The 23,916-nt window shown below is 35.9% G+C and overlaps 1 long non-coding RNA gene across 1 annotated transcript; it reads left to right on the plus strand.

Moving 5' to 3' along the window:
- Positions 1-470: 470 nt before the first annotated feature.
- Positions 471-22,673, plus strand: LOC113460843 (uncharacterized). Its single transcript, XR_003382679.2, has 4 exons — positions 471-977; positions 9,911-10,065; positions 11,280-11,422; positions 21,156-22,673. It is a non-coding gene; the product is annotated as an uncharacterized LOC113460843 (long non-coding RNA).
- Positions 22,674-23,916: the final 1,243 nt, after the last annotated feature.

Genomic DNA, 23,916 nt, shown 5'->3' on the forward strand with positions numbered 1-23,916 from the left:
GATTTTACTGAAATTTCCTATGTTCTTTTCCTCAAATGGCTTTAAACTTTTTTCAGAAAAATTCACATATAAAGGGACAGCTAAGTTTTGCACAGGGTCTTATGTAATAAATTCAAAACATAGGTATCACTATGTGAGCTGTTTTTCTATTGCACTGTTACCTTACAGACAGCAGATAAACCTGTTTTTACATTCCCCATGTCTGTAATGAAGATACAAGCGGAGAGAGGAGGAGAGAGAAACACTTTTCTTATTTTTCTGTGGTTTTTTTATAATGTTTATATGTAAGAAAGGGGAAGTCACAACTCCAGCGACAACATGGGGTGCTGTTCAAAAGCATCCCTGGGCAGTTTCAACAGGTGAAACGTCATGGCAGAAATAACCAGTCAGGCAGTAAAACTGAGGAAGGAAAACCAGGCAGATTGTCAGAAATGTGTTCCTGGCTGACTGACAGAGACCCTTTCCAACAAGCATACAAACATGTGCTTAACTACTTGTGTGAGCAGCATTGCTGAAATTAAGGGAAGGAAAGATTTAAAAAGGAAGGATATTACCACAAGCATTTTTTAGGCTTTCAGCTTTTGGTCTATGGAATAGTTTGGCTTTTACTGCTCAGCTTTACAAAACACTTCAAAAAGTATTGATGTAGCAGAGGGAGGAATATGAGTAATCGAGCAATATAGACTCTTACAGCTCACATTTGTATGACTCATAGTATTCAGGCTATGAAAAGTAGGACAAGATTAAATGCAAGGAATAATGCAAACATTTGTGTCAGTTTATTTTTTCTATCAATAACTTTAAATGAAAAAATATTTCCTTGTTCTCTTCTATATTTCAAGAAGGAAAAGTAATTCACAGCTCCACCTTCACTGCTCTGCTCAGCGAAGACCAAGGACAAATGGCAGGAAAACCTGGAGTGTTCTGCTGCAGGTCGGGAGCAGCCGCTAGGAGGGGCTGACTGCCTTGAAGAGAAGGTAGGATTGATTTACTAACAATTCCAATAAAAAACGCTAATAAAATGAGTTCAGTACTAAAAGTAGTGCTAAGCTAAGATTAAGTTGAAATATTTATATATTATTTACAAAGATTACATAATAATTTGTGGGATAAATGCTTTGTTTGATACTAATGTACTTCCAGGCAACAAAAATATTCACAGGCCTGATACCAAAACAAAACTCAGAACACTGTTGTCTCTTAAAAGATAAGATTTGATTCATGTTAATTCTTAGAAAGAAATGTCCTGTATTTTATGCACCATTGTAGGACACAGATAAAATAGCTGATTGAACAATGAGAAAGAAAAGGTCTCTGCTCTGTATGTGGTTCAAAGTCAGTGTGTGTAAAACCAGGTGGCCTTGTTCATAAGCATGGCTCTTGGACAAAACAGCATCTGTTTTTCCATAACAGCCTTTTTTGCTGCATTATAATCTCTTTATATATTTAATACCATAAATAAAACACTGGCATAGAAGACAACTATAAATAAAACACTGGCATCAAGGGAATATGACAAAAGGGATCTCTCCACTTGTTTCTTAATATTGGTGCCATAGTTAAAAGAAAAGTCTGTTCAGTGCCATACTAGAAGGGATGAGGAAGCAACTGCTGCATTCCCTCCAGCCCCCAGACTGGCAAGCACTAATAGCAGTGCTGGGAAAATTACAGGTGGGATTGTTCAGAGTTATTCCATTCAGCTGAGGCTTATTTTTTCTCCTCCTTCACATAGAACTTACTGCTCATGAAACATGCCAGAAAGATGATGCTGGTCTCTTATTAAGAGATATTTTGGAAAAGGTTTTGTATTTCAACCAGAGATCAAGCACCATGACAAACATATGAGGTGTTGCTTTTCTACCCAAAATCACAAGACAGTTTGAGAAAACCTGCATTTGGCCTACAATTGTAATTACTAATATTTCATCTGACAAATGAAAATTCAGGGCAAATGTGTTCTTGTCTAAGAAAGGAAGGAGAAAATTTGATCTAGAAAGGTAAATATGAAATATAAACTTTTTTAAATTTACTGAGAGTCTTGAAATCAAAAATATTGCAGCTGCCAAACAAGTCCAATACATTTGGTGAAACAAGGTTTAGTTTTGAGATCTGGAAAAATAAAAAAGGAAAGAACAGAGTCCTTATTTCTCTAAAGGCAAATTTCAGTGAGGATGGCTATGATCTGTATGAAAAATGGGCTAAGAATATTCTTCTTTGAGTGAGGATGGAAAAGATCAGGATGAAAAAGGACAACATGAGCTGACCATCTGTATTTGACAAAAATATATTTTATTTTTGCCATATTCAAAGGTGCTCTGCTGTGAGTAGGAATCTTTTTCACACTGATGTAATTAGTATCAGCACAAGAAACCTGTCTCCTGTTTCTCTATAAGCAAGGAAAAAAAAAACCCCAACAGTAATGACAATGTTAGAGAATGGTTTCAAAGCAGCCCTTTGCTCTGTGAGGAGGCAAGTTGAATACTGTTTTTAAACAGGAAAGATCTCTGAGATTCCACTGAGTTCATACAGGAGGTGATCCTCTGCCTTCATGGTAGGGTGAGGAAGGCTGGAAACTATTGCCTTTCACAGAGGCAAGTTCTTGATTTGCAGGGAAGAAACAACTCCTGCCATCAGACAATTCAATATGCCAGAGTAGCAAGGGTCTACGCTTCGTAAAAAGACCAGTGTCTGCATTTGGAACTTTGTGGAAGCTTCTTTGAGGAAGAATGTTACCTCTGAGGAGAGAACTAGCACCCAAAATCAATATGGGAACTGACAGCTTCCACTTCATTGTCAGCTCAGCTTTGGGGCTGCCTCCCACAAAAGTGTCTTGCTGTGCCCAGACCTTGCCAAACTCAGATGGGGTCAACCTAGGGCACTGTTTTCCTACACTGAAAATTTAGATATACAGTCTCACAGTTTTTATTAAATTAGGATGTCAGAGGAGTTGATGTGTGGGAATATGTGGGATCTAGTTGCCATCACTTTGCTGGATGGTCTGAATGTGAAGATTATTAATCATGACCTTCTCATGCCTACTGAGGTTCAGAATCCACATAGTGTGGCTGCCTCTTGCAGATGCATTGCTTTTGCTGCAAGGGATTCCCAATCCTAATGAGTTAGAATTGCAGCAGGAGGTTGCAGCTATGCAGAGCGACTTGTGGGTGGCGAAGGGTCTTAAAACATTTTATAATACTGACTTTTAATTAGTTTCCTCAGATATTTCCAATTCCTTCACCACTGGTGATGTTAGGAAGCTCAAAGAAAAAGAATGATTATACAGTATACTAACCTATATTAATGATTTCACCTACAAACTCCAGCTATCTGAAAAAGTTCTTTATGCAGACCTCTACCAGAAAATCAAAGGCAGAAGTCAAGTATCCAGACTAAGCATTTTTGAGAGGAGAAAAGAAGACTGTCAAGTCCTACATAGCAGGACCATATAGTCATGTTATGTTTATTAAACAAAGAGATCCATTATGAGCAAGAGTGCTGTCCTACTATTAAAACAATTCTTTCATTGTGAGGTCTGAGAAGATGTGTCATTGGTATAACTTGATGCCTGAGAATATATCTAACACCAAGCCCACTAGATTCCCACCTACTCTGTCATCTGGCCTGGTGCAGAAATAGAGATTTAAGATAATTTAACATAGGTTTACAGTGCTATTTTATTTCTCTCTCATGTTAGAACTTGCCATCATAGTGGGCAAGTATCAAAAGTCTTAGATTGTCTAAAGTGTTATTTAGCCTCCTTATTTAGTGGAGCCTAACCTCTATTCGAAATGCAGTATAGTGCTTTCTTGGATTAACTGATTTGTTGTTGGCAAGCAAATATCAAAGACTTCAAGCTGTGATGGCTGAAATACTTGCCATCTCTGGCTGCCCCCATAAGCAATGTGGTGCATCAGAAAACAGCTGGGACACCGCAATTGCTCATGGCCAAAGTCACTTGGCTAATAGATCATTAGCAGCTTGTGTTAGAAGCAAGGCTTTCAAGAAGCTGTTGGGAGATGGGTGTGCATTGCTCTTCACTGGAATGTAGCCTTATTAGCTTCCTTCAGGACTTCTATCTGTACCTGGATGGTGTCTTGTTAAAAAGATTATTTCTCAACTCAGTCAAAATTTTCCTTGCACAGAGAGCATCTGTTTAATATTATTCTGAATGAACTGTAACTCGAAATTGACAGAATGTTACCTTTGACATTAGAGTACAAAAAGTCTCCATCAAAAAGAGAAAGTTTTTATTTTGGTCTAAGTTTGCTGGGATTCTTAAAATGGATCCACTTGCTCTTGACAGCAAAGATCCTTCACACTAATACAAAAACCTGAATAAAATTAGAGATTAGTAGCTGTAACAGAAACATGACAACTCTTCATTCTTGAGTGAGATTTAGTGTTTAAAATGCAGTTGACCTAATTTTACTTAGAAAATGTCTTATTTTAGACATTTTAGACATAATGTCTAACTTTATCTAGGTTTTCATGCAGAAGTTTTTTTCAAAATAAGTCTCTCCCATCCTGGTATAGGAATCTTTCATTCATCTTCCTGCTCCTTTCTGGGAGGATGCCATGTCATTTGACATGCTCATTCTGTTGAACTCTTTTGCTTTTATTCTGCCATGGCTAGGATAAAATCAGGGAATAAACTGTGCTAAAGTCCACTATCCAGTATGTCTTAAGTAACTTCAGTCAAATGCATTGTTCTCACTGTGATAAAAGCTTGATTCTGCATCTGCTCATACTTTTATAGACAAAAAAAAAGGTAAACTATAGATATCCACAATTTAAAGCATTTTTGACTTATGAACTTTTGTTTAAAAAAAAACTTCTAAAGTAAATATAACCTTTCTTGTGTGAATTTTTAATATTGCAGTTAGTGAATCCTAAGTTCTTTGTGGCCTTACATTGTTGAAGATCCTATTGATTTCAGTGGAGGCTGAAGTACTGCCTCAGAAGTGCTAGCAATAGGAATCCTAAGCACTGTTTAGTTCCTCAACTTTAGGACTTTAAAATCTATTATTTAATATAAATTCACCAGGCAAGCACATAAAGCTGATGGTTTGATAGACTGGGAGGTGCCAACCTTTTCAGAAAGTCATCCCTGGTGTTGCAGCCACTATTATACACGAGAAGAGATCTTTTAAGAAGCTGGGTAAACTTGATGCATCCAAAATCATTAAACACCTGTTCCATTAATGACATGGAATTTGTTCTGTGTACACTTGCAGCAGATTCCATCTGACAGTTCATCTGAGAAAATTGGGCCTAATAAGGAGGGCAGAGGTCCTCAGCTAATGAGCATGTGGAGGTTCTGAACTATTAGGTTAGATGGAAACTACCCTGTCTTTGAGACTTAAAATATGACCGGGGCCTCGGACTTGTTTTGAAACATTTATGAATCCATTCCTTAATCCTTCAGGGCTATCCACCTGAAATCAGTGGAACTATTCACAGCAGTAAAAGATGCACTGTTGGGCCACAGCAGTATGTTCCCCATGACATCATTAATTCCTTTACCACCTCTCAGCCCCACTTCCTCAGCCTTCTGGCTCATCATCTGGGGAGGATGAGTTAGTCTTGCTTAGCCCTTGCTTAATTTGAAAGAAATATGCTAAGTGAAGGTTGATTCTTTATAGTGGGAATTCTTGACTAATAGAAAAGCTACCATTTTTTTCCTAACAAAAAGTTCTGTTCTGAGTAAAGTCATAGCTTAATTTTTTTGGCATGCTGAGGTGATTTTTTTGCCAGAAAAGTCAATATTATTGAGTTATAAATTCAATTTCCAGAAAATATTAATGAGAATGCCTGTGAAGATTATGATGATGATGATGATGATGATTATTATTATTATTACTACTACTACTACAACTACTATTATTGGAAAGCAGGTACTTTCAGAGAAAAAACTCCAGAAAGTAAGTGTGTTTTGCAGACTTCCATAGCCATGCAAAAAAAATTAAACAGTGAATTAAAGCTGCAAAAAATGTTGACTGTGTGAAATAGCTACAAACATAATTTGGGCCCTGTGCTGCAGTGATATCATCCTGAAGCTGCAATGTTCACCTATTTTGTTCTCTGTGGTGTGACTCATTTGATAATACGTATTGACCCTGAGAAAACCTTGCTAAAATCTCACAGGCAATTATCTCCACTCAGTATCTCAGAAGAACAGCCACCAAACTAGTAAGTATTTATATATTGTATTTATGTGAGTGCCAGATATTTGTGCTAACAGTTTTTTGAATGAGATTTGGTGATTTATTTTTATCATCTGGTACTCTCTTGGAGAGGTGGTTGATGTCATTTAACTTTGAAGTTGTCAGTATTTCAGGGGGAGGAATGTAAAGACAGTGCAAATGGAGTGGACTGACAAGGTGGTGGTAGGCCCACGGTAAAGAAAGAGTCCAAAAGTACAAGCTGAACTGAAGACATAGACGGTGTGGTTAGGAAGGCCTCTACAGACATGTCTTTCTTGAGTCAGGCCAGGAGGACTGATGGGAAGGATACTCTTTGGTAGGTCACATGTAACTGCTTCCCCATCACTAAACATGCTTGGACCTCCACTGGTTGCACTGCTACATTGAGCCTTTCAGTTGGGGAAGAACATGAGATACTACAGATATTACAGGTAGCAGATGTTCCCATATGAAATGATGGTATTATGTTCTGTATTTATTTTAAAGACCAGGTGTAAACAAATGTGGCATTTTTCCCCCTTGTGATTCTCATGCATTTTTGTGTTGTATACGTAGCCCTGAACAAAAGGTAACCATCCAGCTGCATTATCTTCCATGGCCAGCATAGTTCTTCAAGGCGCTCCTTTGGGTGGACATTCTTGGCCTTTAATCTAAGACTTTAATCTAAGAAAGATCTGGCTGGAAGAAAGATGTGGACATAGATTCCTCATAGGAATACAGTTTTTATCTCCAGACAGCATTTTATCTGTGCAGTTCATGTTGCTATAAAAGGTAAACCACAAACAGTATACAATGTTTTGTCAGTGTAACCATCTAATTAGGGTGCTTGCTACATAAAAAATGTTACAGATCCAAACTGAAAATTTTGGCTGTTGTCCTAGCTCAACAGAACTATTTACTGCTGGCCTATCATTAATATATACCATGATGATTTTATGTGTTACAGGTAAGCAGCATGGCAATAATTCCTGCGTTCCTTGGATGGCATATAATGGAGACTAGCCCATCTTACAAATGCATGCTCAGGGCAAATAAAAATAGCTAATGTGCTGACAAAAGATTTTATTTTCCATTGCACAGCTTGAACTGTTTCCTGTTCAATATGTGACAAAAGAAATCCTGTTTTGTGGCTTTTAAGTCCAAGAACTGCAAATGCTGTTTTCAGTTAATTTATTAGGCAGCTCTGATCTTACACTGCAAGAGAGTATTATTCCAGATTGTGCTATTATAGCTGACTCTATAAAAAGTACCACGTATTTTTCATCTTGTCATCTTTACCAAAGTGTACGAATTTTAGTTCAATCCTAGATCATATGGACTCTCTTTTCTGAACCTGCTGACTGACAACAATGGTAGCTTTGCTAAGGCAAAGTAAATGTCATGAAATGTTTTGTTCTACCGCAGACTCTGGCAAATAATTGGCATCTGTTTTCTGTTGTCTAGCTGCCATTCTGTTTTCTAAAACAGAAACTTCCATTTCTCATCTAATTCCTTGATGAATTCAGTCTCTTAGGCGACTGAAAAAATTGCAAAGAAAAAACGTGGAATATTTTGTTAAAGGAAACCTAAATAATTTCATAGTGATTTCCATGTAATAATTATCCAAACTGGCTGGAATTTCTTAAAATAAACCAAATAAAAACTCCAGAATGTTTGTCTTGACAACTGGAAAATTCTTCAGCTGTATAATATTTCTGTGTTTGTCTGGATCTTTTTTGATAGATTCTATTGGAATTCAGTCACTTTTTTCATCAGCATTACTGTTTTACCAAAATACAGCATAATTTCTGTGTACACAGTAGGAGACTTTTCAATTGTATCCAACTATTGGCTAACAAGATATAAAATACTTATCAAGATACATATTCAACTCCTTATTACTAAAGCTTTAAAGCAGATAAAATTGTGCTCTGACTTCAGGAATTATTTTGGCTAAGCATATGACATTAATACTCATCAATATGCTTTCAAATATATTGCCAGAGTGATAATAAAATTAACATCTTCTAAGTTTCCAATTTTCTAATATGGAAACTAAGCCAAAGTGCATTTGATCTTGTGACTACTTAGCAATGTGCATGATACTTAAAATATCAACATAAATGTTGAATAAAAATATTTTTAGTGAAGACAAGTTGCATCTTATCTTGTGAACTGTATTGTTCAGCTACATAAGAAAAATGTGCAATAAAGGACTACGAGTCAGCAGAATAAGAGATCAGCTTTTGTTTTCACAGTGAAGTGTTTCCATAGTTTATCATAAGATACCAAAAAGCACACAGAAAGTTATTTACTGTTTGCCACTAAGGTGGAGTCTCAATAGTCATTGCATTTTATAGGCAATATTTACTTAGAGTAATGCAAAAATCAGATACATCTTCTGTATTATTTCAGAGCAGATCAGTATACTTGCATTAACAGTGAAATCTTCTCTTAGCATGCTTCTTTTCAGTAAAATTACAATTCTAGGATGTGTAAGCCCCAGTTTTACAAAATCATTTATAAACTAAATCATTGCTGTGAAAGTAAGGTAGGGTTTTAGATGTCTTTGATTGTTTATAAGCATTATAAATGAAATATATAAATATTTTGAATATAAAAACATGTATATGTTTATTACATATAAAAATATGAAGAAGTTGCTTCTAGTGTCCCAAATCTGCAAGCTGTTGTTTATATGGGATAAGCTAAATTTTTTTTGTGGAATCACTGTCCTTTCATGTATAGTGCATGTGAGATATTTCTCTCTCAATCCTTTCCCATGGCCTGTGTGAATTACTGGGGTTTCTTGCTGTCTAGTGCCTAGCAGATTTAGAACCCAAATTGCTGCAGGTCTTTATCGGGTATTTTACCATAAAACTGAGGTCTAGGACAATGGCATGTTGGAAAAAAAGCACAGTTATCCTGTTAGTTCAGAGAGCTATGCAGCTAGTAGGAAAACATGGACAAGTTTTAGGATCTACAGCCTTTGTTAACTGCACCATTTATGACACAAAAAGGCAATAATTTCATTTACAGCGCTGTGAGTCTGTATGACTGAAATAATGAAGTTTGTTGAATTCATTCTCAGTCTGTCCCAAACCTCATTATTATGATTTTGGTCAAGAATGACTGACTGAAGCTTCATTTCAACTTTATAGTTGAAAGCATTCTCAGGTTCTACGTTCTTCATCAGCATTAGTCACTGTACTTAGTTTTGCTGTATGCTTACCTCTCTCATCCTCTTTTACTTCTTGCTTTGTTAATTAGAAAATTTTTATGCACTGTGTCAAATAAATTCTTGTTGAAATCCTCTCCATTGTAAATTCAGCTCTTCTAATATCAGAACATGGACTAAAGATTTTCAAACTGATTTGATATTGTGAGAAATTTTCATCTTTTACTATTGTAGTTGAACATAAGCATAGAGAAGTTAACTAAAACAAATTTATTCTGAAGGAAGAACAACTGCTTCTAGTTGTTTTTATAAAGATTTTTGAATATATTATGACTTGCTGTTTCTGTATGACACCTGAAGAACAGTCGGTCTATATTATTTTTCAACTTTACAAACTGAGCTACTAAAAATAAATTTTAGGACTCTTTAACATTCAGTGGCTGCAGCACCACTGCCACTGTGATATCCTACTGTGATTTACAGCAAACAACTTTTGAACTCTTAACAAAGCATAAACACATTGGTACCATTCTCTCTATCATGGAAACAGGTACAACCAAGCATTGTCCAGGTGTGAAGACAATGTCCCACATAAGAAGGATGTGGAACTGATGAAGTGAGCCCACAGGAGGGCCTTGAAGCTGATGAAGAGAATGATATGATACCTGCCAGTGCCTGAAGAGGGTCTATGAGAAAGCTGGAGAGGTACTTATTGCATTACTTATAGGACAAGGGGTAATGGCTTTAAGTTGAAAAGGGGCAGGTTTAGATTAGACATGAGGAACAAGTTCTTCACTATGAGGGTGGTGAAGCACCAGAACAGGTTGCCCAGAGAAGTAGTGGTGGATGGCCACCCCTGGAAGTGTTCAAGGCTGGGCTACATGGGATTTTGAGCAGCCTGGTTTATTGGAATATGTTGCTGCCCATGGCAGGGAGGCTGGTATTCATGATCTTTAAGGTCTGTTCCAACCTGAGCCATTCTATGACCATTAAAAAGTTTAGCCTGTAGTAGAATCCTACTCTGTGTGAGTGCTCTGGACAATTGAAGTTTGCACATTCACATTATCAAATGAAGTGCAGATCATGAAAGGACACTGTTGCTATGCTGTGGCACAGTAATTATTAAGCTGCAGTATACATTTAAAGAGGTACAGTGGCATAGCATAATTCAGAAAAAAGGCAGAAGATTTTCTTGTTTCTTTTGGTTTAATGTAGTAGAACTGGTTCTAATGAATTTTGGGGTGTTGTCACCTAACTTTTTTTTGTAAAAAATTTTAGGGAAGTTATTTTCATAATACAGAACCTAAAACTTCTTGAACTTATTTTGTTGTAATGCCATTAACATGTACATTGCAGTTCTAGCATTTTTCCCCACCGAAAATAGTGTAGTCCTACAGCATCTAAGAAATTAATACTTCTAAAAATTCATTTTTTGAATGAACTCAGCAAAACTGTTCTATACCATGGTCTATACACCATATTATATAACATGATCTTAGAAGGTGTCTCTTCTGAGGATGGAGACATCTAAATGTCTTGTAAGACTTATGGTTATATTTCTTCCTCAGTAGTAGGTTTATGTGTGGTTCATACAAAATACTAAAATCATCAGTATCAAGAATTTTCACAAGAAGTGTGCAGTTATGAGGAAATGTACCTTTAACACTGAAATAGTTCAACACAAAGCATTTTTGGTGATTTTGAGAAATCTGGAAACAAAAAATTTGCAATTTCACTCCCCAAAATTGAAGTTATCTGTTTTATTTTTGGGGTTTCTCTGGTTCATTTTAGTTGTTTGACTTATTATTATTTTACTATTTGACATGTTACTATTTCCTCATTTCCTTCTACCAACTGAAACTACTGATTTCTGCCCCCAGGTAAATTGCTTCCTTTTCTGATGTCTTTTTTTTTTGTAGATCAGAGTTCCAATATGTCCATGCTCTTGAAAGGGAAGCACCTTATACACAGCTCATTTATCAAGGCAAAAGTGTTTAACTATGACCCTAAGCACATGCTGCTGCTTGTTAGTTTAACTGAAGCTACACAAACATGATAAAAGGTAACTGACCTTTATTCTGTGCTCTTGGTATCTGTTTGATGATGGTCTCACTTTGTCCAGAGGTTTAACAAGTGTTTACTTTTTAACTAACTCTCTGATTACATGATCCTCTTTTCCCCGACTCTCTTCCTTCATCATATGATACAGCTTTTTCTTAAGTCTGTGACATTTCAAGTGAGGGTCACTGTATTTATGCAGTGCCAAGAACTAGGAACAGTCTTATGTGCTGAGTGTGCTCTTCCACATTGTTCTGCAAATTAGTCAACACGAAACCCAATAGTGATAATGTGTTGTTATGATTAAGGTTAATAAGCTACTGATTATCTCCATCGACTACGGTTCCAGACACATTATTTAAATGGAATGCTTTTTTTTGAACTAGTTGATAAAAGATCCAAATTTACCCCTGTTGTGATAAAAGATGTTTCAAGCCTTTGGAGAGATAGGGAAGCATTATACAACAGGAACAGTTTACTCTGTTCAATACGTTACAGATTTATCTTACGGTGACAATAGCACACTACAGCTCCAGAAAATATTGTCTGATAACAAAAAGATGTTCTATGTCTCAGAGCCCCTTGTGAAAAAAACACTTGAGTTAAGAAACCCGTTCTTATATTTTGGTGAGTGCAAAAAATATAACAAATTATTGTGTTCAGTTAACCTTATTTTCTAAGCTTAATCAACACTCAAGGCCACTAGTTTTTTGTAATCTGGCCTTCAGTAGTGTGGACAATCCTTCAATAAAACCACTGAAAATGGGGCAGTTTAAAAATTAAAAAATAAAAAGAAAAAACAAACTTCCCAAACCCAGCCAACAAACCTAACTATAATTTTGGCTGAGTTTTTGTAAGGCCTGCCAGCCTGGCAAAACTTTCTAACCTTCAAAATTAACAAAATTTTTAAATAAACAAACTTAAAAAAACACCCCTCTATCTTATATGCTTATAGGAAACATAAATCTTGATTAGACATAAATTTTTATTTTTCTTTTTTTTTTTCTCATTCATAGTTTTACAACTCATTTCAGATTGTTTGAATGTTTGGAAATATTGAACAGAATAACTTTTTCCTCTCCAGTTCTTGATGTATTCCTTTGAATACCTCAGCCAAATCTAGACTTCTCTTAATGAAAATGGTTTCTGCTGCATTTTTTGATAGACCCAAGGAAAAAAAAAACAATCCAGAAAACACCACGTAAAACCAGCAAAAGAATTTGAAAAGCTTTCTCTGACTTTTTAGCCAAGTGTTTTGACAGCTACAAACTGGGTCATTACTGACAAGCTTATATTTTCATGCTTTATCACGTCAGTTGGCACTCACATGCCCCAAAGAAGAGTAGCTGAACATTGAGCTAAGAAAGGGCACTTGTTCTGCCAAAAAAAGCGAGGTGCATGGTGCAAAAGTGCTTTGACAATCAATTATTAAGAATGCAGAGATGCCAACTCATATACACGTAGGTAAGTCAATAACCTTTGAGCAGTTAATCCCCAAGGATCACAGCAGACAGTGGCAGAAGGGATCAAGGTCAGTGATAATGAAGTCAAAGTGGTGGTGAAGGCCAAATACAACCTAATCTATCCCTAAGAAAGGAAAGCTTGCAGTGACTTTGTTAAGCTCTGTTGCAACACAAATGATAAAAGACAAGTTAAATTTCCAAGTTAATTTCTTACCTTAGTTTAGAGAAGTCCATCCTGCTAGTTGAGAGAAGTCCATCCTGTTCGAGTTCACTTTTTTCTTGCAAAGCAGACATGTCAGTTACTAAGCTCTCAAGTTCCAAACATTTATTTTTCAAATATCTCTTGCTTGTCTTCTTTATCCTTGACCTGCACCCTAAGACATACATATTAAGTCATTCAAAAACCCAGGAAAAAATGGAAGTCTGATATTTACCTGTCAAACTGGGTTTTCTAAGCATAGACGAAAATCCAAGTTGCATACTTGTATCACAAAGTGTTTGTGTGAGAGAGAATTAGTAAGATAATTAGTTATTCTGTGCATTTTTAAAGATGGGTTGAAAATTGTCTTTACTTTGAGTTGTATTTAAAACAAAATATTTTACTGCTAGTAACAGAATGCAAAGTTAAAATTCAAGAGCTGATGCTGCAAATATTCAATTGTTCATGTGCAAGATAGGCATTTCCATAAATAATATGACATAATATGTATCTCAGCATGTCTCCCCTATTTAGGCAATTTATTAAACCGATATAAAGAAACCTATATAGAATAATTAGCCCAACAATCCACTCTGATCACTGAAATGATCACTATTCACAGTACTTTAAATAAATAAAAAATGTAGTTAATTAGAATGTCATGAGCTAGATTAGGTGTAAAATCAGGTCTTAAAATCTTTCAGATACAAGCAAGCAATCTATCCTTTTCATTAAGATAATTCTCCCTTTAATTTCCTCTAAAAAAAAGGATTTCATATAACAAATCTGAAAACTTGTGTAAAACCTCAAATTAAAGTTTAGGGGTTTTTTGGGTTTTTTTTGGTTTTTTTTTTTTTTTTTGTAATTCTGAAAATACAAAGAAAACTACATAGTTTAAAAGGAGCCAAGAAGTGTGATATCACTGCAAGAAGATAAAAGAAGACACTTGGTGTTGTGTGACCTATGTAGTTGAAGTGTTGAAATGTTTAACAATGTCAGTCAAGTTATGTGTGTTCTGTGCATGTGAGGTACATCATGAGATTTCAAATACAAATGTATGAACTCTGAATCAGAATCTGCTATAAATTACTATGGGATGGGAGAAAAATTTGGAGATATATCATTAAATGTTTATTATGTTTTTACATTTTTTTCTGACAGGCAGGCATTATTAAGTGCTGACACAGTTGAGAGAGTGGACTACATGCCCCCCATTTGAGTCCCTGATTGACTACAGCCTTTTAGGTCCTTTCTTGTCACAGGCGTTAGACAGTACAATTGGGATTTGGAGACACTGAAGCACCACTTTTGTCTGCATTGGCAGATTTTGAGTGTAGTTGTGGTGGGAACAGAATGGTCTCCTCCCTTGACAGCCCTCTTTCTTGGAGGAGTGGAAAGAGAACAGAAAAAGACAAGTCTACTGCTTGGACAGGCTGGGGATATAAACTTCTCCTGAAGTATTTCAGAGTTCCTCCCTGGAACAAAAGGGGAGCAAGGAAAGGATGTCTCTTGGGAGTCATAATTCATGTTCCAGTCTGCTTATTGAATGGGGCAGCTCCTTGAAAGATTCATAGATTTTAAGGTCATTTATGATTGTCTTGCTTGGCTTGTGTGACACAAGCCATAGAATTTCATCCCTTCAGTGTTGCTTTCCAACCCATTAGGATTATATATTACTCCAAGTATATATATACTTAATGATTCTCCAGTAATAAAAGAAATAAAAATTTAATGGCCATAAACATAGCAACTTTTCTAGTGCTACTAAAGACCAGATAGTGTAGTGTCACTTGTCAAGTTTTAAATCATTGAGAGGAAAATATATACCTAAAAATACTTTGAATGCTCCTGGTAGGCTTTCTTTGTGTAAATTGAAGGCAGTGAAGGGAAACAAAGCAGCCTGTCCAATTATCTCTCCATTTGGGGAAGAGTATCCATTTCCCCATCTGTGCTGGCAGTGCCCTTTGCTGAGTTACTGCCACAGATGTAAGCAAAGGGGCACAGAGAAGGAGTAGAAGTAGCAGTATTATCATTGTAGAAGATGAATGTAGTGGCACTTCTAATTTATTTAGTATTCAGGATTTCAACTTTAATTAGGATTCTTTTGTCACATCATTCATCAAACGCACTTGAAAGAGATGGAAATTAACACAAAAGTTTCTGTTGCCTCAGGCATGCTTTTAGTACTTCTACTCGTTTTGGTTTATTGTTGTTCAGTGAAATAGTTTAGTTGTTATAGTTCACTTAGCTGTAACTGGGTTTCAAAGGAGGTAGAATGAATACATGGTCTTAAAAAGTGCTGGTTTGTGAAGCCCCTGTAGCTCCTAACACCTCTTTTATTTAAAAAAAAAATAAAATTCTCTCAGTCTCTCTCACTCTCTTTCCCTCTCTTTCTTATTACTGACTTCTGAGTTGTTAATGTAACACTGTATACCAGGTTTTACCCTAAGAAGTAATTTGTGATACATTTGTTGCTGCTAGAATGCTAGTAAGTCACAGACTTACTCATAAATTGCGCATGTGTTTTGATGAAATAACTTGCTGAAATCGTTTCAGTTGGGATGAAGCTCAGCATAGCTACAAAAATACAGTCTGCATGGGGAAAGTTGGTATTACTTATTACTCCAGCTACATTGCCTGCCATTGTAAAATTTACACTGTTCTGGCATAACAGGAGCTGCATTGATATATGGGTGCTCCTTACACCCAGAGCTTCCAGCTCGGGTAGCAGGGGTCCAGTCAGACACTTGAATGAAAAGAAAGTCAACCTGTATTAAAATCTGAGACTATGCAATATCAGCAAGGTTATTGCTGTCAGCACGAGAATCCTCAGCCTATGTCCAAAAATCACACTTAGCTGAAAATCAAAAGGTTTATTAAGCAAGTATTTCCGGGAGCTCTGTGATTAATGAAGCCTTGTTTATGCTGCTTGTGAGGATGAGCTGCAGAGTCTGAGCAAGTGCAAATTCTGACTGTAGGTTTTCCTACAATTTTGGATTTTGAAAATTTCTTTCTACATTCAATGGTGTCCAGTGAATTGTAATTTTGTGTAGCTTTTCCATAAGTAGCACCTCTCTCTCTCCCGATTGCTGAAGTTAAAAAAAATCAATACCACAGTTCAATGAACTTTGTTCTTTTTCCTGCCATCTTCTCAATATGTACCTGAAAGTTAAATGGATAAAGAGTGGAAACTTTTTCAGATATCCTTTGCTACATAATATTTCATGGGAAATGTAGCTCATAAAAAATTGCTAATTTCTTTGGGTGTACTTAATATTGGCATTCTTATTAGCAAACTTTTTAAATGGGTCTGTAATATTTTTTCAGGTTTTTGTCTACATTATAGGAGCTAGAAATTCTATTTCAATAGGGCAGACATTCTATTTAAAAACATTTGTTGTTGCATGTTGGATGTGTATTGAAAGAATATAACAATCACAGCCTAAATCACAGTGCCTTGAAATTAAAGGTAGGTTTCTACTCCACAAAATGTTTAGCAAAGTTTTTAAAGGAGCTGTAAAGTGAAAATTAAGAAACATTTGAGAAAACTAGAATTACCTATAAGGTCATCCACCTCCTGGCTGAATCAGGTAAACATTTCATCTAACGTAAGTGGGAGCAAGAGCAAACTCCTTATAGGTTTTTGAACACTACCAAAAAAACCAGTCCCTTTGTACACCATCATTCATATACAAGAAACAAGTGATTTTCAGTACCATCTCTTTGCCCTCACTGACTTCTGCAGTATATAAACCCTGAAGTATATAATATTTATAAGAACTCAAAATACATATTTTAATTATAATGCTGCTAAAAATAATGGTCTACATGTTTAAGAAAATTTAGCTACTTACAGATAGTTTTAAATAACTGATATGCTGAAACACAAGTATTTTGGTGAAAAAAATCATGGTGATCAGTTTAATCTTAAGGAAAAACCTTGGCAACAGGGACTGGTGACCAAAAAAATCTCCATTATAATAGGACATCACAAATGCACATTTTTGTGGGTGCCTAAAGCCAGATCTGAGTATAAATAAACTGTAGCTCTGAGAATATTATCTATGCCTTGTACTTCAGAGCTGTCAGTCAGTATTTTTGATCATTAGCCATCTGTGATTATCTTAATTTTTGCCAGCAGGAGAAGGAACTCTTTTCCACCAGGGAGCTCTGTTATTACAATATAATTTATATGTAAAGAGCTCATTTCATTAGAGGGAAAAAAACACCAACTTTTTACATAGGTTTGGTGGATTTTTTTAGTTTAAAATAAACTTTTAGCATTAATTATTTTCCTTTCTTTTTTATTTTTTTTAATTTAATATCCTTGGCATGCTCCATGTAAAAGCAATTATCATCATATTAGTGGACTAACAATAATTCTGTCTTTATTTTAGTTTTTTTAATGTCCATTATGGAAGATTATGAAACCTATCCAATCACAGACCTGAAGCATTTAACTAGAAAAATTACTACTTTTCTGTTTCACTCAAAATTATTGTACTTGAAAACCAAACTAGGTCTTTACCACATGCCAATTAAAATCCTTGTAGGGTCATTTTAGATTTCCCTCCCATGTGTCTGTTAAGAGAATGATTTTATAGTGACCTTTGTTTGAGAATAACTTGCTGAAAAGAAAATGCCACACCTCTCTGATTTACTAAAATGGCACTCTGCCCATTGTTGTATTATAAAGCTCTATTTTTATTGATGTTGTGAATGCTGACATTATAATCTGAGTAAATTGGTTCATAAGGACACACATAAGTCCCTTTATAAACTTGAAGTGAAAAAATTCTGACTTTTTACAAAATATCCCAGTTTGTCAATGGTGCTGACAATTGGTTGTCACTATTTTCAGCCTCAGATCTTTGTTGTCTTAAAATTGGAAACTATTCAGATGAACTTCAAAATAAAATCAGAGTCAGTATGATTGCCTATACATGATGCCTGTGTTTAATATCCTCAAAAGACAATGGGGGCCTGTGTGCACCAAGAGGACCCTGTGGTTTCATAAGTGTACACACAAACCTTCTGCTCATGTACCCTAACTCTGGTACAGAAAATGCCTGTAGCTTTAGTTTTTCTCTCACAAATCTGCAAGAAGCTAGTTCCAATAGCAATGCAAAACAACTACTGAAATTGAATTGCCTCTTTTTGATATAACTAAGCTTTGAAGCTGTGACTACATTACATTCTCAAACTTACATTATGTATTTGGCTCCTGAATTTGAATCAATTCCCTGATCTAACATATAAGGTCAGATGAATAGTCTCTGTCAGTTACACAGGAACTTCAGCATTAGCAGGACATTGCTGGTCTACCCTCTCTGATCATATGGATTTATGACATAGGACATGCTGTAGATAACAGCTCTTCCAACATCTTTAATCAGTAGGATGAGATGCATTCTAGTAAACAGTGTGAGAATTAGTTATGAAAGCTCTCTAATTTAAAGACAAATATTCATATTTTAAGTACATAATTGTTTTTCTCTACAGTTACATTAAGAGGCAAAAAGCAAGGAGGAAAAAGATATATGTAAAAAGAAAGAAAATATTGATGCAAAATTTAATTACTGGTACTAACAATTACAGCTGGACTCGGTGTTCAAATCTTGCATTCCCAGCTACCTTGGGTTTGCACATTCACATCACCTCACTATTGTCCCAAATGGTTCTTCACAAGCAGATCTCAGAGCAGTGTAAAGAGGAACTGGGACATTCACCTCAGAAGTGCAGGGAAGTTTTAACACAAAACACTAATATAGACACACACCTTTGTTGAAAATGACCAAGTGAGTATGCTGGTCAGAGAATAGGAATAGTTAATGTACAGTTATGCCACAAATATATTGTAGCATAAAATGTGACAGTTAAAAGATTTAATTAAAATAACATGATATAAGCACTTCTGAACGTAATGTAAGTTTTGGATAAAATACCTTTTGAAAATTGTAACAGCTTGGGAATTATATAGCTAACAGAGTCACAGAAGAATTGAACAGTAAAAGGTTGTATAAATTTTTTAAACAAAACTGCCTTCCTAAACTGTCCTGGTTCTGTTAAACAACTTGGGGCAAGCTGAAAGTAATTCACTTTTTACATCTTTATTGCCAAACTTGATTTGATTTGATTGAATCTATATTTATCTTCATGTGGCTCCTGGAGCACTTGTGAACTTTCATAATTCCAGTCTATCAGGACAAATCTGCAAGTAAAAAAACTCACTTTTATCAGCAGGTATTCAATGAATGGCAGGTGGCAAATAAAGCACTTAGAGAATTGTTTTAATTGCATCTCTCCCATATCCCACAACTTGAGAAAGTTTTAGAAAGCTGGAGAGGAGCAGGATGGGTTTGTCTGCTGCTTTGATTTTGTTCCAACACTGCTTGCTTTCAGAAAAAAAACCTCGCTGATAGAATTTCACTGCCTTTCATGTATGGATGATATTTAAACTGGCACAACAAAGGGCATATTGCAGTGCAGCAGAGATGTACCTCACAACAAATATGAAAGCAAATAGTTGAATTTGCTGCACCAACTCAAGTATATGAAGAAGCTTTTAACCTGAGTCAGATGACAAGGAGTGAGAACAAAATTCTTATCTCCTGGAAATTAAATAGAAATTCAAGTTAAGAAGTTTAGCTGTAGCTATGTTTTCTGCAATTAGTTTATTTCATAGAATTAAGTTAATACAGTGATACAAGAAAATGATTAACTGGAAAGTTCAGTATTCAGCTCAATATGGTCTTTTTTCTTTATGCTGTTTTCTTACATGTTCCTTGTTTTGTTCTTTCATGCTCCTTGTTTTGTGTGAGAAAGAGAGCACAGAAGAGAACACATACCCTGTATTAATGAGTACTTGAGGCTGGGCTGGAGATTCCAGATCTGAGCAAACATTCTTCAGTGGATGAAGCTGCTGAAGTTTCCTACCATAATCTCTGACTGCAGCAATATTGCAACACCTAATTTCAAAACAACCATGCTTAATATCTTTATTTTCAAGGATTTTGAATGATATTTCTAGATTTGACAAATTTAGCCTGTGAAATACCAGCTATTCTTATGGGAATATGTGAAGGAATGTTTGGGTGTACATTTATAGCAAGGAGCTTTATTTTGTAACAGTTTTGTGCTGATGAAATACCTCTATAGAACCTTAAAGAGAGAGTGTAAATATGAGCAGACTAAGAATCAAGGATTACTAGTGCACCATCCTTGTTTAATCTCCTTTGCAAAGTGAGGTGAGTGATACTTGGTTGTTCTTAAGAATAACACACAAAGCCTCAGGCAGGGAGATTAATTGGGATGCAAGAAAATTAAAGGAAAATATATCGATAAATGAGCAACTAAAAAAAAGTGAAACTAGAACTTGAGTCCTTTCAGTTGTTCAGAATTCACATGGAGACAGTGAGACTGAGGTCTGTTTCATTTTTTGAATTTTAATTGTCCAATACTGAAGAGCAAGAATTTTTTCAATGTGCAGTTGGTGTTAGAGGGTATTTGAAAGAGTATTCACCCTCTAAAAGGTGTGCTTCCAATACCAAACAGCTAACAATGTTGATCTGAGAATTGTTTTCTAAAATCAGGGGCAAACCACCATTTCAGGCCAACACTTCCGAACAACTTGGAGATTTTCCATGAATATAAGACAGACATTGGCTCTATTCTCTTTTTCTTCCCTCTGCCCCCAGCCAGCTTTACAACATTCTCCAAGTCTCTTACTCTATAAAGAATGTAGGTATACTGTGTCTCAAATGCATATTTTATACATTTGTTTAAGATCTAGCCATTACATTTCCTCATCTTTAGGCTTTAAAATTAGATTTAAATCCTTAGAAAAATTCTTTTGCTACAACTTAACTTGCCCATCCAATGTTGATTTACTTCATATACCTGAGTTAACTGTTGGGTACCTGGGAAAGACCTGGGATTCTAAATCCTACCAAAAAATTGCAAGAGACAATGTCCTTGAGAAAACTTGACAGCGTCCTTTTCCTCAGGTTCTGAGAGGTGAAAGATGAGTGAAGAGATGAGGATTAGTATGTTTTCCTTTTCATTTTCATTTGCAGGTATAATCCCCTGAAGATGAAGGTGGGTTTCTCCACCTGTGGTTCAAGTGCTACTCTAGGACTCACAAGAGAAGGGTTCAATGTCCTGCTGTGCTACAGACTTCTGGAACAAGCATTGTGATATTTCATTTCACCATCTCTAAAAAAGGCATAATTTCATCTGTATTCTAGAAATTTGATTCAGGTTAAAAATGCAAATATTGATGTTCTTAAGAAGATTGCATTTAAGCTATACTTATGTAAGAATTTATCAAGATGCCTCTATATTTAGTAATTTTAGCCAAAGACTGTAGCCTTTATTCAAGTCTGAGTTTGCAGTTTTCACTATATTATGAGTTTTCCTTGACTATGTATGAAAAAAAACAACTACCCTGGAACTTAACAAGATACATTTCTTCCTATGTTATGGTAAAGGAGGAAGTTCATTTCCAAGGCCAGTAGCAAGCAAATGTATTATTTAAAAAGGAAAGAAAATACAGCCTGCTGGGCATTCGTTTGCTTAGAGAACTTCTTTGTATTCACAGTTCTAGAAAAAATATTTCCTTGTAAAACATCCAGTAAATACTTGAAAGCATACAACATTCCTGCTTACTGAAGGAAGGCAACAGAGAGATTACTCAAAGGAGAACCAGAAATAATAACATATAATGGGGAAAATTCCTGCCACTGTAGTTCAAGAGAAAATAGTCACCTTCAAAAGATAATTAAGAACTTTGGGGGACTGAAATCACCTTCAAGGGACACTCTGGGATATTCAGATTCTCAAATTGGCCATCTCAATTAGGTCTGTAAAATTAAGCCATTATGATTTTGCCAATTTCCCTCCCACCTCTGTTTTATTCTACTATTGTTTGAAAAATTTATCCAGTGTGATATAACAGCATTAGCTGTGACTCTCTTTTATCTCCAAAATCCTCATGCTCTCCTCCTCCAAATTTGTTGCTAACAGTTCCACTAATGAGTCGCTGTGAAATCATTTCACAGACATACTCTGAAATGCTCAGTGTACTCAAGAGCAGGAGAATTATATGCATTTTGTGGCATTGTAGAAAGTTTTTAAAGGTTTTGAATTTTTTCTTACTTCTGTCTTTTTCTTACCTTAATGAGAAACAGTAAGAAAAAACCAAACAAAACAACCACACTTTTCCCCACATTCTCCCTTTCAATTTCTCCTCAGCAAGACTACAATTCTCCAGAGCTGATTTTCCTAATAGAGTCCTCCCTGACTATGTTGGACAAATGTCATGTCCCCTGGCTCTCTCCATCTTGTAATGAAAATAGACCTATTGCCAGCTACACCTTGCTGATTGCTTCCTACCTGCTGCTAAGGATAATTTGTGCAGTGTAAATGAAGACTTCAGTAGTTGCTGCAGGGAAAAAAGCTACAAAAAGGGACTGCTATTCAGCACTCACATAAAATAGCCAATAAAGAAACAGTTCTGATTAGCTGTAAATGTGTAAACTGTATAAAGTATATGAAAGATCTTCAAGTTTTCACAGCCTTAATTATACCAGACATCATACAGAAGTGTTTTGCCCTGGAAAATGAATCACATGCATTTGCATATTTCATTTACTTGATCCTATATCAAGAATTTTTGTGTATCTGTTTTTTTCATTGTCCTGTCAAATATTTCCTACTGGATTGCTTCCTGTTGTTTGAAAGTTAGCGATAAAAGGAATTCACCAATATTTCTCTTCAGAATATTGTGACCATTTGGAATGCCGACGTTCATGTTTGCTATTTTCCCCCCAAATATTCTTTCAGGTAACCTATTACCTCTGAAAGAATGAAAGAGACAGAAGCATTACACATGCATTACAGAAAATGGTGAGTTGGAGTAGGAGACTGAAATAGTGGCAGCTCCAGACAGCAAATCTGTCTGCTGTGTGTGCCCTCAGATCCACCTGAAGGCTTGGCCCATCTCTGGTGTGCAATAGGTTGTGCTGCCCTCTGTTTGTCCCATGCTATGAGAACAATGTGATGCCTATGTGGATGCAAGAGCCTTTATGATATGTTTTTGCCCATTCAGTGTGTGCAGATAAAGGCAAACACACTATTTCTAGCCATTGAAAGACTCCTGTTTCATTTTACCTCCGTGTACTTAACACTGCCTGGGATTTAATTGAAAGGTACAGGGTGTAGAAGGGGAAACAGTCACTAAGAAACTAACTAACTCTAAGGAAATACATTGTCCTCCTACTGAAAACCAGATGACAATTCCTAGATTAGACATTCAGTGCATTTCCTAGGCCAGGAATTCAGGTATGTTTGGATAATTACATAACCTTTTACCTGCAAAGACTCATACAGCTTTTATTTCTATCTCTGCAAAGAGAGAAGGAAAGAACTGCATCAATAATCAGTGTATTTCATATTCCCTATCACTCCATCCCTTTCTAGATAAGTTGGGGTTATCTCCACACACATTTTCCTTTTGTCTGTGCAGAGTAATACTTGAGGCATCTGCTAGCACTAGTTTAAAACACTTTCTGCTTCCTGACAGCTAGTATTTCATCTTGATCCTCCCTAATTATCCTTCCAAATTTGTCTCTTTTCACAGTATTTACCAGCCTCCTCAACAAATTGTTTAGACATTGTAAAATGCTGGTCCTGCTTCCAAGTGATACTGATTTTTAACATGCCCAGATCCCCTCTCCTTCAATTGCTTTAGCTCTTTTCACCCATAAAACTATTAGTCTAATTCATAATTTTTTTTCTGAGGTTCAAAAAAAAAAAACTCTTTTCATATACCACAGG

The sequence above is a fragment of the Zonotrichia albicollis genome, chromosome 1 (assembly GCF_047830755.1).
Source record: "Zonotrichia albicollis isolate bZonAlb1 chromosome 1, bZonAlb1.hap1, whole genome shotgun sequence".
NCBI lineage: Eukaryota > Metazoa > Chordata > Aves > Passeriformes > Passerellidae > Zonotrichia > Zonotrichia albicollis.